General features: G+C 35.3%; 1 protein-coding gene and 1 non-coding gene across 5 annotated transcripts in view; one reads left to right on the top strand and one right to left on the bottom strand.

The window, feature by feature from the left end:
• RNF157 (ring finger protein 157) overlaps positions 1–14,719 on the bottom strand; it is a 146,487-nt gene that overhangs the window by 105,238 nt on the left and 26,530 nt on the right. The window lies entirely within an intron of this gene.
• LOC122726916 lies at positions 12,786–12,892 on the top strand. Its single transcript, XR_006352907.1, has one exon. It is a non-coding gene; the product is annotated as a U6 spliceosomal RNA (small nuclear RNA).

Raw genomic sequence — 14,719 nt, 5'->3', positions numbered from 1 at the left:
GTATCTGAGATGCTTGGTCCCATACTGTTTCACATTTTTATCAGTCTCTTGGATAAAGGCATAAATTATATGCTCAACAAGTCTACAGATGACACAAAACTAGGAGGTATATTTAATATAGTAGACAACAATCAGGATATCTCGAATGCGCTAGAGTATTGGGCTGAATATAAGAAGATGAAATTCAAGAGGGATAAATGTAAAATATCACTCTTGGTCCAAAAAAATCAACTTTACAACATGGGAGAGGCATAGGGAGACACTATTTGTTCTGGAAAAGATTGGAGGGTTTTAGTAGACTCTAAGTTCAATATGAGTCAGCAGTGTGATATGTCAGCCAAAAAAGCTGATGCTATCTTGGGCTGCATTAAGAGGAGCATAGTTTCCAAGAATAGAGAGTCCCACTGTACTCTGCCCTCATCGGATGTCATTTGGAGTACTATATTCAATTCTGGGGACTAGAGTTTTAAAAGGGCATTGATAAGCTAGAGAGTATCCAGGAAGACAAGTGTAGAGAAGAATCTTGAGTCTAAGACAAGAGGAATGATTGAAGGAACTGGGTATGTTTAGATTCAGGTGACATATAGCTGCATACAAGTATTTGAAGGACTGTCATCTGGAGGAAAGATTAAACTTTTCTATTTACCTCCAGAGGGCAGAAAGGGTAAAAGTTGCAAGAGACAAGAGAATTTAAGCTTGAAGTCAGGATGAACTTCCTAACCCCTGGAGCTATCCAAAAGTTGAATGAAGAGGTGCTCGGTACCCCTCCTTACAGGTGTTGAAGTAAAGTTAGACAACACTTGATCAGCATGTTATAGTAGGGAATCTTTTTGTATAGAGGTTAAACTAGATGGCCAACTCTCAAATTCTAGGATTCTAATAGGGGAGTGACAATATATACACAAATAGGTATGTGTGTGTACACACACACACACACACACACACACACACACACACACACACACACGAGATACGTACAAAGTAGATATATCTACTTACCTTAGAGGAAAAGGAATTAGCTGCTGTTGACACTAGAAAAGGATGCCTGCAAGTAGCTCTTGAGCTAAGTCTTGAAGAAAGGCAGAGATTCAAAGAGGCAGAGATGAAGAGAGAAAGTATTTCATCAAAAGAACACAGCTTAGGGGCAGCTAGGTGGTGCAGTGGACAGAGTACCGTCCCTGGATTCAGGAGGACCTGAGTTCAAATCCAGCATCAGACACTTGACACTTACTAGCTGTGTGACCCTGGGCAAGTCATTTAACCCCAACTGCCTCACCAAAAAAAAAAAAAAAGAAAAGAAAAGAAAAGAAAAAAAAAAAGAACTCAGCTTGCGCAAAGGCACCAAGATGGAAAATGGAGTATCATGTGCGAAAAACAACAGCTTAGTCATAGAATGGGTGGAAAAGGGTAAGTAATGTATAAAAAGACTACAAGCATAAGAAAGAACCAGGCTGTAAAGAGGTTTAAATGCCATTGAGAGGTTAAAGAGAGAATAATATATTTCAGTAAGATATTTTCCAAGGGTACACCAGGATTGACATTACTATTCTAGTTAAGTAAATTCAAAACCCTAAATTTAAACTCTATCTTTTATTCTCTTTTGCTGTGGAATTTTGCTTTTTGTTTCATAGTTACTGTAATATATAAGTGGACAAAATCTGGAAAGACATAATTCCAAGTAGCAGAATGAACTTTTCTTATTTGAGGAAATTCCCTTCAAATAGGAATGCTTGTAAATTAATAAACTGTCTGTGACAAACTTTGGCTTAAATGCAGATTACCAGTATTATTCTTCTGTGGGTGGGTATGCAAGAAGGTACAATAGGTCCTGGAAAGGATAGCCTGAAATGTAGTTTCATCTGAAGAGAACTAGGTTTCACTAAGTACCAAAAGATGGAAGAAGCAAGGACAAGAGATCTAAAATGAAAGAAAGCTTATTAATTACAGAGTAGGAGTTCCTACTCTGTAGGAAGGGAAAGATAGATTTATGCTTTAAAAAAAAAAAACTTTGATTTTTTTTTAGGAAAATCACTTTGGCACTTGTGTGGAACAGGGAGAGAGTAGAAATAGAGACTATTAGAATAGTCCAGGCAAGAGATAATATGGGCCTGAATTGAGTAGTGGAAGTGCGTTACAGACTTCTGGATGCAAAGTACACCAACTATTCTTACAGTACTACTTTAGTAAATATCCCTTTCTACAAGCTACTTAAGGCTAGCTGACTAAACTGATTCTCTACTGATAATCTTGAGGCAGGGAGAAGCATGCCAGTGGAAGTTCAAGACAATGGTATTAGAGAATCATCCCTGGCTCCACAGAGGTAACTAATACTCTGAGGGGAAATTATAGCTAGTCATGAACTGAGGAGCAGAAACTCATCTGTAAGAGCAGAAGTTGGGACAAGTATACTCAGAACTTATCTACAATGCTTTCCAGTTTTCCAAACTGTTGTTCTATGGGGAATTCTTCCCCCTAGTAATTTATTTCCTCACGTTTATCATATGCTGGAAAGCAGTTTGGCAGAAATTAGGTTATACCAACATCTTACACCACATACAACAGTAAGTTCAAAATGTTTAATGACCTGAATATAAAATATCACATTATTTTTTTTAAATAGAAGAAAAATAAGATCAGTTAACTTTTATGGCAATGGTTAGAGAATTCTTAACCAAACAAGGGATAATGTCATAACAAAAGATAAAATAATTTTATTATATGAAATGGTGAAGCTTTTTCATGAATAAAATCACTCTGGTCATAACTAAAAGCACTGACTGAGGAAAATATTTGCGATACAAATAATTGATAACTAAAATATATAGGAAATCAACACAAGTACATAAGACAAAAAGCCACTCTCCAATGGATAAATGATCAAAGGATATGAACAAATAGTTCTCAAAAGACTTACAAATATACAAACTTACAAATAACTATATGAAAGAAGATTCAGATTACTGCTAATAAAAGACAATCAAAACAACTCTGAGGTTTTATCTCATATCCAGAAAATTAGCAAAGATGACAAAATATGGGAATAATCATTGTTGGAAGAGTTGGGAATAGGAACCTTAATATATACACTATTGTTAAAACTGTGAATTGGTACAACATTTCTGGATAGAAATTTGGAATTATGCTGAAAAATTATTAAAATATTTATATTATTTGATCCAGATATCCCATTATTAAGCATAAACCCCAAGAAAGCCAAAGAAAGGAAGGTCTATTTGTACCAAAATGTTCATGTAACTGGAAACAAAGTAATGCTCAACCACTAAGGAATGGCTAAACAACTCTGATACATGAAAGTAATGGAATGTACCACAATAAAAGACTGAAGAATCCGGAGATGCTTAGAGAAATTTATATGTGAATACACAAAGAGTACAAAATTGTAAGTAGAAAAGAACAATGAAACTGGATTCTTATTTTTACTAACCAATCTTGGTCCTGGAGAAGGGCTTAGAAAATGCACTTACCTCCACTCTTTGCTTAGGTGTGAGACTATGGGTAAAAAATACTGCATATACTATCAGACACGGTTAATATACTGGTTGATTTTGCTGAACTCCTTTTACCTCCTTCTTTTTAAATCTTTGTTAAAAGAGATGGCTGGGTTGGAGAGGTAGGACGGATATATTCAGAAAAGAAGGCAATATAAAACCAGAATCAAAAAAAGTAAGATTTTAAAAAGTGATTAATACAACAAAACACAAATGAAACATTTTTTTTTGTTTTGTTTTTTGGTTTTTTGGTTTTTTTAGTGAGGCAATTGGGGTTAAGTGACTTGCCCAGGGTCACCCAGCTAGTAAGTGTCAAGTGTCTGAGGCTGGATTTGAACTTAGGTCCTCCTGACTCCAGGGCCAGTTGCTTTATCCACTGTGCCACCTAGCTGTCCCACATTTTTTTAAAAAATGAAGGTAAGGAGGGGCAGCTAGATAGCACAGTGGATAAAGCAACCGGCCCTGGATTCAGGAGTACCTAAGTTCAAATCCGACCTCAGACATTTGACACTTACTAGCTGTGTGACCCTGGGCAAGTCACTTAACCCCCATTGCCCCGAAAAAAAAAATAACAATAACAATAAAATGAAGGTAAGGGGGCAGCTAGGTAACACAGTGGGTAAAGCACCAGCCCTGGAGTCAGGAGAATCTGAGTTCAAATCCAGCCTCAGACACTTGATACTAACTAGCTGGGTGACCCTAGACAAGTCACTTAACCCCCATTGCCCTGCCCCCCTAAAAGACTTAATAAGGATATATACATATACATACACATACATTTACATACATATAAGCACATATATGTGCATATATAGGTGTGTGTACAGCCTGTTTTTCTGATTCCTAGATGCCTCACATATATGTATATATAAACATATACACATATGTGTACAAGTACATTTGTTAAAAAAAGTTTTATTTTTTATTCTCAATGGAGGGAGGTGAGGAGAAAAAAATCAATGCTTATTAAAAAATAAGTTTAACAAAAAAGAACTATTATCTTATACAAAAAATACATGTTGTAGTACTGTCCTTAAAATGTCAATTCCCTTCTTTTTAAATAATGACAATAGTTTTAAATAATTGACAATAGTTTTGGTTAACAATTACTCCCAGGAAGAACCCATTCTCATTTACAATCCACTTAGCCCACACCAGCTATACTCCAGACTATTTTTCCACCTAGTCCCAGACAGGGTGCCTTCTGTACCTACCTCTCACCTCCATTTTTCCAGCTCCTTTTATGTGTTGTCTTTCTTCCTTAGAATGTAAACTCCTTGATAGCAAGGACTCTTTCTTTTTGCTTATGTATTCCTAGATCTTAGCATAGTATCTTGTACATTGTAAACTTTATAAATGCTTTATCTCATCTAATTTAACATGCTAAAACCAAAGGATTCACCCAGCAAAATCTGAGTTGTACATCACAACTTGTAAACAGAAAGAATGAAAATCTACAGTGATACAAAAATATACTTCATCATCTTCAAATACTCAGTTATTAATCATGAATGATTATTACTTCACCAGTCTTATTTTCCATGTGCATAATTGTCTGGAAGCCTTGAGTGAAAGCAGTTATTTCAAAGAACAGTAGTGAGCTACCAACAGACCTTAGTAAAAATGATTCACCACATATACTGAAATTGTATGAAAAATAAAACTATGTACATGTTTCACTTTGAAAGATGGATTGACTTTTTTCTCAAGAGTAACTAAACAGTTAAGCCTGCAATTATGATTTCCTGTTGCACTAAAAAAAATTAAAGGGTGGCGTTAAATACCATGTTTTAATTAATGTACAAGATTTTTTGTTTTCTGTTTTACTTTTTATAACTGCATGTATAAAAATCCTAAATTCAAATCATCATCTATACATTAAGTCAACCAACTATTTATTAAACACTAGGGATTATATACATTACTATGAGGACTCTGCCAAATGCTGTATGTATGACCTATTTCTCTCTCTACTTTCACAGTGCCTTCTGACTGGGGAGAGAAAATTAAGATATGTGGAACAATTAGAAAACAATTTAAAGTCAAATAACATCTGGAATATAAGTACAAGAAGAATTCAGAAAAAGGGAGCAATTCCCAACTCAAAGTGATCTACCTAAAAGAGTACAATTTTACTCAACTGTGAACCCTAGCCTATTATCACAGTGCTGGATAGTTGTAATACCAAGTGCTGAAGACCAGGATTATGTCTCTCTGCTGGAGCTAGGCCAAGGTTACCTAGCATCAACCCATAACATTCTTGATTTGTCTCCATTTTATAGTTTTGTGTTTTCTATATATGTATAGTATAAATATAAATGTATATTTGTATATACATATGTATGTACAGAAAGCGAAATAGTGATGTGTGCATATTTGCAGTAATTTAAATATATCTGTATTAAAATCTAGCATGTATGTAGTGCTTTAAGGTTTGCAAAGCGCTTTATAAATATTATCTCATTTGATCCTCACAACCACCTTAGGAGGTATATGCTATTGTAATTTCCATTTTACAGATGAAAGAAATGAGGCAGACAGAAGTTAAGGGACTTGCCTTGGGTAACATAGTAGCAAACATTTGAGGCTGGATCTGAACTCAGGTTTTGCTGACTCCTAGCTGCCTCATATATATATATACACACACACATGTGTATATGGGCCTAAAACCCTAAATAATCTTAATAAATAATATAAATAAATAATAACATATCATCTCTATTTTCCAAATAAGATCAGATATGAAATAACACAAAATTGACCTTCCCAAGAATCACAGAATTTCAGAGCTGGAAGGAAATTCATTGGTCATGTTCAGTCATGTAAAACATACTTCTGGGGGCAGCTAGGTGGCACAGTGGATAGAGCGCCAGCCCTGGATTCAGGAGGACCTGAGTTCAAATCCAACCTCAGATACTTGACACTTACTAGCTATGTGACCCTGGACAAGTCACTTAACCCTCATTGCCCTGAGCCCCCCCCCCCTAAAAAAACCCAACATACTTCCACATCAGTCATGTTGTAAAAGAAAACACAGGCCCTCCCCACAAAAAGAGTATGCTTCGATTTGTATTCAGACTCCCTCAGTTCTATCTCTGAAGGCAGATGGCATTTTTCATCATAAGTCTGTCAGAACTCTTTTGCATTTTTGTATTGCAGAGAAGAGCTAAGTTTATCACAGTTGATCACACAATATTGCTGTTATTGTATACAATGTTTTCCTGGTTCTGTTCACTTCACTTTACATCAGCTCATTTAAGTCTTTTCAGGTGTTTCCAAAAGCATCCATCTCATCATTTCTTATAGCACAAAAGTATTTCATCACAATCATGTATCATAACTTGTTCAACCATTCTCCAATTGATGAACATCCCCTCAATTTCTAATTCTTTGCCACCACAAAAAGAGGTACTATAAATATATCTGTACATATAGGTCCTTTTTCTAATTTTTAAAAATCTCTTAGGGTATAGACTTAGTTGTGGTATTGCTGGGTCAAAGGGTATACAGTTTTATAGCCCTTTGAGCACAGTTCCAAATTGCTCTCCAGAATGGTTGGATCAGTTCACAACGCCACCAATAGTGCATTAGTGTCCCGATTTCCCACATCCCCTCCAACATTTGTCATTTTCCTTTTCTATAATTTTAGCCAATCTGATAGGTGTGAAGTGATACCTCAGAGTTGTTTTAATTTGTATTCTTTAATCAATAGTGATTTAGGGCATTTTTTCATATGACTATCGATAGCTTTGATTGTTTTCATCTGAAAACTTCCTGTTCATATCTTTTAACCACTTATCAACTAGGTAATATCTTGCATTCTTATAAATTCGATTCAGTTCTCTATATATTTGAGAAGCAAAGCCTTTTCATCAAAGAAACTTGCTGAAAAATCATTCCCCCTCCCCCATTTTTCTGCTTTCCTTCTAATTTTGGCAACACTGGTTCCATTCTATTTTTGGATAAAGCTAAAAGTTAGAGAGTTTTTTATTGTATCAAGCCTAAATGTGTCTACAACTTCTACCTACTGCTCCTACTTATGTCCTCTTAGACCAAATATAGTAAATCTAAAAAGAAAAATTCCATTCAAAATAACTATAGAACATATAAAATATTTGGGAGTCCAGTTGCCAAGACACATACACAAGAAAACTATAAATCACTCTTTACAGGAATAAAGACAGGATTAAAAATAGAAATACATCAACTGTCCATAGTTGGTATCAATACAACAAAAATGACAATTCTGCCCAAATTAATTAATTTATTTTGTGCCATATTGATCAAAGAACCAAATAATTATTTTATAGTTAGAAAAAAATAATTAAATTTATCTGAAACAAAAAATCAAGAATCTCAAAGGCAATGCTGAAAAAAAGTGTTGAAAAGAAGGGCGCCTAACAGTACCAGCTTGGAAACCTATACTACAAAACACTAATCATCAAAATTATTTGTTATGTGTTTAATAAAGAAAAAAACAAGGAAAATTGTCTAGTGAGACAAATTAGGAAAACAAGATCCAAAAGTAATCATAGTAGTACCCCCACCACACACACACTCATATATATATATATATATATATATATATATATATATATATATATATATATATATATATATATATATATATATGTATGTATGTATATATGTATACTTGTTATAATAAATACATGCCTTGTTGTTTGCTCGTTTCAGTTGTGTCTGAGTCTTTGTGACCTCATTTGGAGTTTTCTTGGCAATTTCCTTCTCCAGCTCATTTTACAAATGAGAAAACTAAAGTTTTTTGGCAAGTGACTTGCTCAGGGACACAACACTAAAAAGTGTCTGAGGCCGAATTTGAACATAGCTTCCTGACTCCAGGTCCAGCACTCTATCCACTGCACTACCTAGCTGCTCTATAGATGTAATGTTGGATAAACCCAAAGACCTCCAACTACTGGGTTAAAAACTAACAAATTTTTCTAGAAAAATCAGAAAGAAGTCTGGAGGAAAATAGATTATATCTATCTTTTCACATAATGTAACACAATAAGCTTCAAATAGCCGCATAACCTATATATTAAAGGGCTATATTATAAATTAGAAGAGTGGGAAAAGTGATACCTTTCACAACTATGAATATTGGAAGAGATCTTGACCAAATAAGGGATAGAGAGGATCACAGTAAGAAAAAAAAGGACAATTTTAATTAGGTAAAACTAAAAGTCTTTGAACCTGCAAAATTAGAATAGGGACTAGAAATGTGATTTCATTAGTACAGGAAACTCTCAGTGGAGAAAACTCCATTTATTAACATAGGCATAGAAAAGGAAAAGAATATCAGTTAAGTATTTTTTAAAATGTACAGAAAAGAATGGAAGAAAGTTAAGTGAGAAACACAAACAAGTGAGGCAGCTTTGTAACTAGCATACTGAATTTATTTTTAATAATAACCATTTTTATTTAAAGTTTTGAGTTCCAAATTCTATCCTTCCTCTCCCTTTCCTTCCTCCTCCCTCAGGCAGTAAGCTATCAGATATAGGTTATACATGTACAATTAGGTAAAACATACCATATTAATCATTTTCTATAAGAAAACTTAAAAGAAAAAATGAAAGAAAGTGAAAAATAGCATGTTTCAGTCCGTGTAAAATCAATATCAGTTCTTTCTTTGGAGGTGGACAGTATGCTTCATCATTGGTCCTTTGAGATTGTCTTGGATCATTGTATTGCTGAGAACAGTTAAGTCATTCACAGCTCTTCATTGAACAATATTGCTGTCACTGTGCACAATGTTCTGGTTCTGCTCACTTCACCATACATCAGTTCATACAAGTCTTCCCAGAGCTTTCTGAAATCATCCTGCTTGTCATTTCTTATAGCACAATAAGATTCCATCACAATCATGTTCCATGGCTTGTTTTAGCCATTCCCCAATTGATGGGCATTCCTTTGATTTCCAATTCTTATCCACCACAAAAAGAGCTGTTATAAATATTTTTGTACAAATAGGTCTTTTTTCTTTTGGGGGATGTCTTTGGGATATAAACCTAGCAGGGGTATTGCTGGATCAAAGAGTGTGCACAATTATATAGCCCTTTGGGCATAGTTCCAAATTGTTCTCTAGAATGGCTGGATCTCTTCACAACTCTACCAACAGTGGATTAGTGTTCCAGTTTTCCCATATCCCCTCCAACATCCAATATTTTCCTTTTCTTATTATATTTGCCACTCTAATAAGTGTGAAGTGATATCATAGAATTGTTTTAATTTGCATTTCTTTGATCAAAAGGGATTTAGAGCATTTTTATATAGCATGCTGAATTTAACATTTTTTTAAAAAAAACAAGCTTTATAAAAGAGAGATTAGTGATTTCACACATAGTGCTCTTTTTCTGTTCTTTGTGTATGAAAATGTTCATTTGGGGGTATTTGTCAATTTTTAAAAAAAAATTAATTGAAAGATTTGGACTAAATAATTTCTAATGTTCCTTCTAGTCCTAACATGCTATGATTCTCTGATGAAATAAATGTTTACCTTATTTGTGGCAAATAAAATATAATAAAACCTGAATTTACCAAAAAAATTAAATCAGGAGATGATTCTTTGCTTGACTCAACTTTATAAAAGGTTTCAAAATAAGACTCTGTGAGGGAGGATATTTAATCTCCCCAATCTCCCTTTACCATTCAGTTGAAGTCACTGGATTAGTCACAGATCCAAGGTTTTTCTCTCCTCCCCATAGCCACAATTGACCACGATGTCTAGCAGCAATTTGCCCAGTGGGAGATACCCCAAATCAGAAGTTCAAAAAATTTTCAGTTTTAGAAAGCTCAAGGTACAACTGAAGGGGTAGAAACACAGACTCAGACAGAGATACCAATTAGGCAATATCCCCAGAAAGGAAGCAGCTTCAAGAAATGGGACAACTGGCAGTAGAGAAGAGAGCTGACCATGAACTCAATAAAGAGTTGTCCAGGAAGCTGAGAATTGAGCTATGAAGAGGAACATACCCTGGAAAGCAAAGAGGAGCTGTGTTAAGAATCTATAAAGATTGATCCAATCATTCTGGAGAGCAATTTGGAACTATGCCCAAAGGGCAAAAAAACTGTACATACACTTTGATCTAGCAATACCACTACTAGGTTTATATCTCAAATACATCCCCAAAAAGAGAAAAAGACCTACTTGTACAAAAATATTTATAACAGCTCTTTTTTGTGGTGGATAAGAATTGGAAATCAAAGAAATGCCCATCAATTGGGGAATGGCTAGACAAACTGTGGTATATGATGGTGATGGAATCTTATCGTACTATAAGAAATGACAAGCAGGATGACTTCAAAAAGGCCTGGAAAGACATGTATGAAATGATGTATAGTGAAATGAGCAGAACCAAGACAACATTGTGTACAGAGACAGCAATATTGGTTAATGAAGAACTGTGAATGACTTGATGATTCTCAACAATACAATGATCCAAGATAATCCCAAAGGTCTATTGATGAAACATACTATCTACCTCCAAAGAAAGAAGTGATATTGATGGAACAGACTGAAACATGCTATTTTTCACTTTTTTTCTTTTAATCAAGTTTTCACACACAAAATGACAAATATAGGGGGTGGTTAGGTGGCATAGCGGATAAAGCATTGGCCTGGATTCAGGAGGACCTGAGCTCAAGTACAGCCTCAGACACTTGACACTTATTAGCTGTGTGACTCTGGGCAAGTCACTTAACCCTCATTGTCCTGCAAAAAAATTAAATTAAATTTTTAAATGACAAATATGGTAATGTTTTACATAATCATACATGTACAATCCATATCTAAGTGCTTACCACCTCAAGGAGTGGGGAGGGGAAGGAAGGAAAGAGGAATAAAAATTGGAACCCAAAACTATCAATAAAAATGCTTATTATTACAAAAAAAGATGGTTAACTTAAGAAGCTTTAACCATGAAAGGGAAATTTGATGAATATTTTTGGTAAAAAAAAAACCAAAACAAAACACAAAAAACAAAACCTCACAACTAAAAGTATGTTCTCCAATACATCTATGAATCACCCCCCCAAAAAAAATCTACAGAGAAAACACTTCTACTCCTTGAAGTACAAGGGGTTGTGAGGTAATATTGCCACATATTTAATATATGTGTGTCCCTCACTACTATTTTATTCTAAGTTTGAGCCCACTCTTTCCATGAATGCTAAATTTGTGGGACAGTGCACTGCAGGTTTATGGAGGGAACTGTTGCTGGTCTTTTAAACCATCTTAGAGCTAAATGCGTCTGATGGTTAATGAGAAACAACACTAGGGGCCAAGAAAGATAATGTTAGAAGTGCAGATCCATCAGGAACCCAAGAAACCCCTTTCTTAAGTGTGAGTGAAAGTTAGGGCAGTAGCCCAGAGAGGATACCACACTTCCACACTTCCTTTTTTTTTTTTTGGTGGGGCAATGGGGGTTGACTTGCCCAGGGTCACACAGCTAGTAAGTGTCAAGTGTCTGAGGCCAGATTTGAACTCAGGTACTCCTGAATCCAGGGTCGGTGCTTTATCCACTGCGCCACCTAGCTGCCCTCCATACTTCTTTTAAATAGCAAACTCCTTATATACATTTAATACATAAATTAAATCACCAATATTCAATTTATAAGTACATTTTTAGCAACCAACCTATCATATAAAGTCAAGCAAAAGTATGATAAGAGATATTATCTGTCATATATAAAATACTCAATTTCTTTAGCCCTCTGAGACATTAACAAACAATCACTGAGAAAAATTACCCAAAGAGATGACTTTACCTTTAGACATGGGTCTTAGACAGATGAGAAGTATCTCTCATTCTCAACAGAACTAGACTGATTCTTACCAGTCAGAGTTCTTAATAAAGGCCTACAAGATTCCACCCTAGAAGCAGGTCTGACCAGATAGTTCTGAGCTGTCCAGAACAAGAGGCCTCAGTGAACAGTCCAACACAGCCAGAGCAATGGCTTCATATTACTGAGGAACAGCAATATAAGAAAACACTAGCTCTACAGGAGTCTTCCTGATTAGTCTGTCTACTCATGTTGCCCCTGCTTCCTCTCCTCTCACTCATCAACCCTTTGAAATCTAGCTTTTAACTTCATCAATCAACTGAAACTTTAGTCTCCAAAATTACTAACAGGATGATCAATTGTATACTACATATGCAAAATACTGCCTATCTCATGATACCCTTTGCATATTACTTCATTGTTATTTGTTCAATACCTAACCCCAGATTCCTCGTGTATAAAATATGAGATTTAGTGCTCACTTCAGCAGCACATATACTAAAATTGGAATGATACAGAGAAAATTAGCATGGTCCCTGTGCAAAGATGACATGCAAATTCATGAAGCGTTCCATATTTTAAAAAAAAGAGAGAGAGAGATTTAGACTAGAAGACCTCTAGGGTCCCTTCTAATGCTAACATTCTATGAAAGGTAGCTTGGCATAGTGGATACCTAGCCCTGGAGTCAGGAAGGCCTAGGTTTAAATCCTGCTTCTAACATATTCTAGCTGTGTGACCCCAGGAAATACAACTTCTCAGTACTTAAAGAAACTTTCTTAAGGCTTAAAGTTGAAGAGTAGTTGATCACATAGGAAATTTCCTATACTAATGAAATCACAAGTCCAGACCAAAAATTACTATGATAACCATGTCTCTAGATTGCTGTCAATTTGGCATGCTGTCTTCTCAACATTTTACAAGTCACTGTTAGATTCTAAATAAGCTAGCTTGAATATCTATTCAATCACTTAGTTATTTCTGTCACTATTCATCTTTAAAACTCTAGCTTTTAAAGGGGAGAGACATTAAAAGTAGAAAACTTTATGAATTAAAACAAAGGGTTACTCATTAACTGAGGCAGATAAGTATGAGACAGTAAGAACTTTATCATTCCTTTAATAAAGGAAGCCAGTGGCTTGAACTAGCTACCTTACCCCTCTAATACCCTTTGCCCTGCTACCCTTTAACTGAACAAGAGAGAAAAATAAAATCACTTGTTTTCAACTTGAACAAAGCTCACTGCCAATTTTGGAAGGCCCTCCTGAGAAACTCTGTAAGGAGGATGAAAATAAATGCCATCAACAGGATCAAAGTAAGTTTTGTGGTATTGCTACCCCATATCAATAGCACCCGACACCAGAAACTTTAATTATTTATATAACAGATGCCTCAATTGCCAATTTATATACTTAAATATTTATATAATGTTCCCATTATTTATCTTCATGGCATGAATGGCAGTGTAAGATGGAAGGAGGGGCAGAGAGGAAAAAGGGATAATAGAGGGAAAGAGGACAGAAAGAGATAGAGAGAGGGAGAACAGAGAAGGAGAGAAAGAAAGGAGAAAGAAAAAAGAGTGAGAGGGGAACAAGGAAAAAATCTGGAAAAAAAGGTTTTTTGCTTAACTATTGGAAAGAAAACCTCACTGGCAAAAACAGCAAGATTTTTATTATTGGTTAATTGTATACCTCTAACTAGTATTCAACATTCAGAATATTAAATAAAACTCTTGCAGTCTCTATGGAGGCACAAAACACATGAGTTTGAAAATCATTCAAAGCAGCATTTGGAACACATTGTTCTATTTTATTTATGTTTCAAATTCTAGAAGTGTAACTAAAGCCAAACTGCCTCTGGACTCATGTAAAAAATTTTAAATATGCAGTTCATTAAACATGGACACACACACAATAACTGTGTAACATCCAAAACACAATCAGAAAGAAAGGGAAGCAGCTTAGTTTAGTGGTGGAAAGAGCAGTAGATTTGGTGTCAGAAAAACTGGGTTCAAATTCAGGCTCTTTGCCAAGCCTGCAACTGGACCAAGACGGTGAGGTGAAACCGTGACCTGGAACATTCGACTCACCTGACTTCATCAAAGGAGCTGCTCCTACCTGCTGATTCTCTGCCTAGACTCATTCCCCAGTGGTCAGCAAAATCCCAACCCCCTTTATTCTGACAATTTCAGTGATATTTAATCTCCAACCTCCATTTCTCATTCTTTCATCTCTATCCAACTCAACCCTACCACTCAATGCCCACTCAGATTTGCCTGCCCTTTCCAAGGTACTCTGAAACTTGTTCCATAATTATTTTTTCTTGTTCCATAATTAACAAACTTCTCTTCTTTTTTTTTTTCAACCTTAATAGTTCAAACTTAATAGTATTTTTCCAGTTATATGTAAAGA

The sequence above is a fragment of the Dromiciops gliroides genome, chromosome 4 (genome assembly GCF_019393635.1).
Source record: "Dromiciops gliroides isolate mDroGli1 chromosome 4, mDroGli1.pri, whole genome shotgun sequence".
Classification (NCBI taxonomy): domain Eukaryota; kingdom Metazoa; phylum Chordata; class Mammalia; order Microbiotheria; family Microbiotheriidae; genus Dromiciops; species Dromiciops gliroides.
This window is presented reverse-complemented; position numbering and strand designations above follow the sequence as displayed.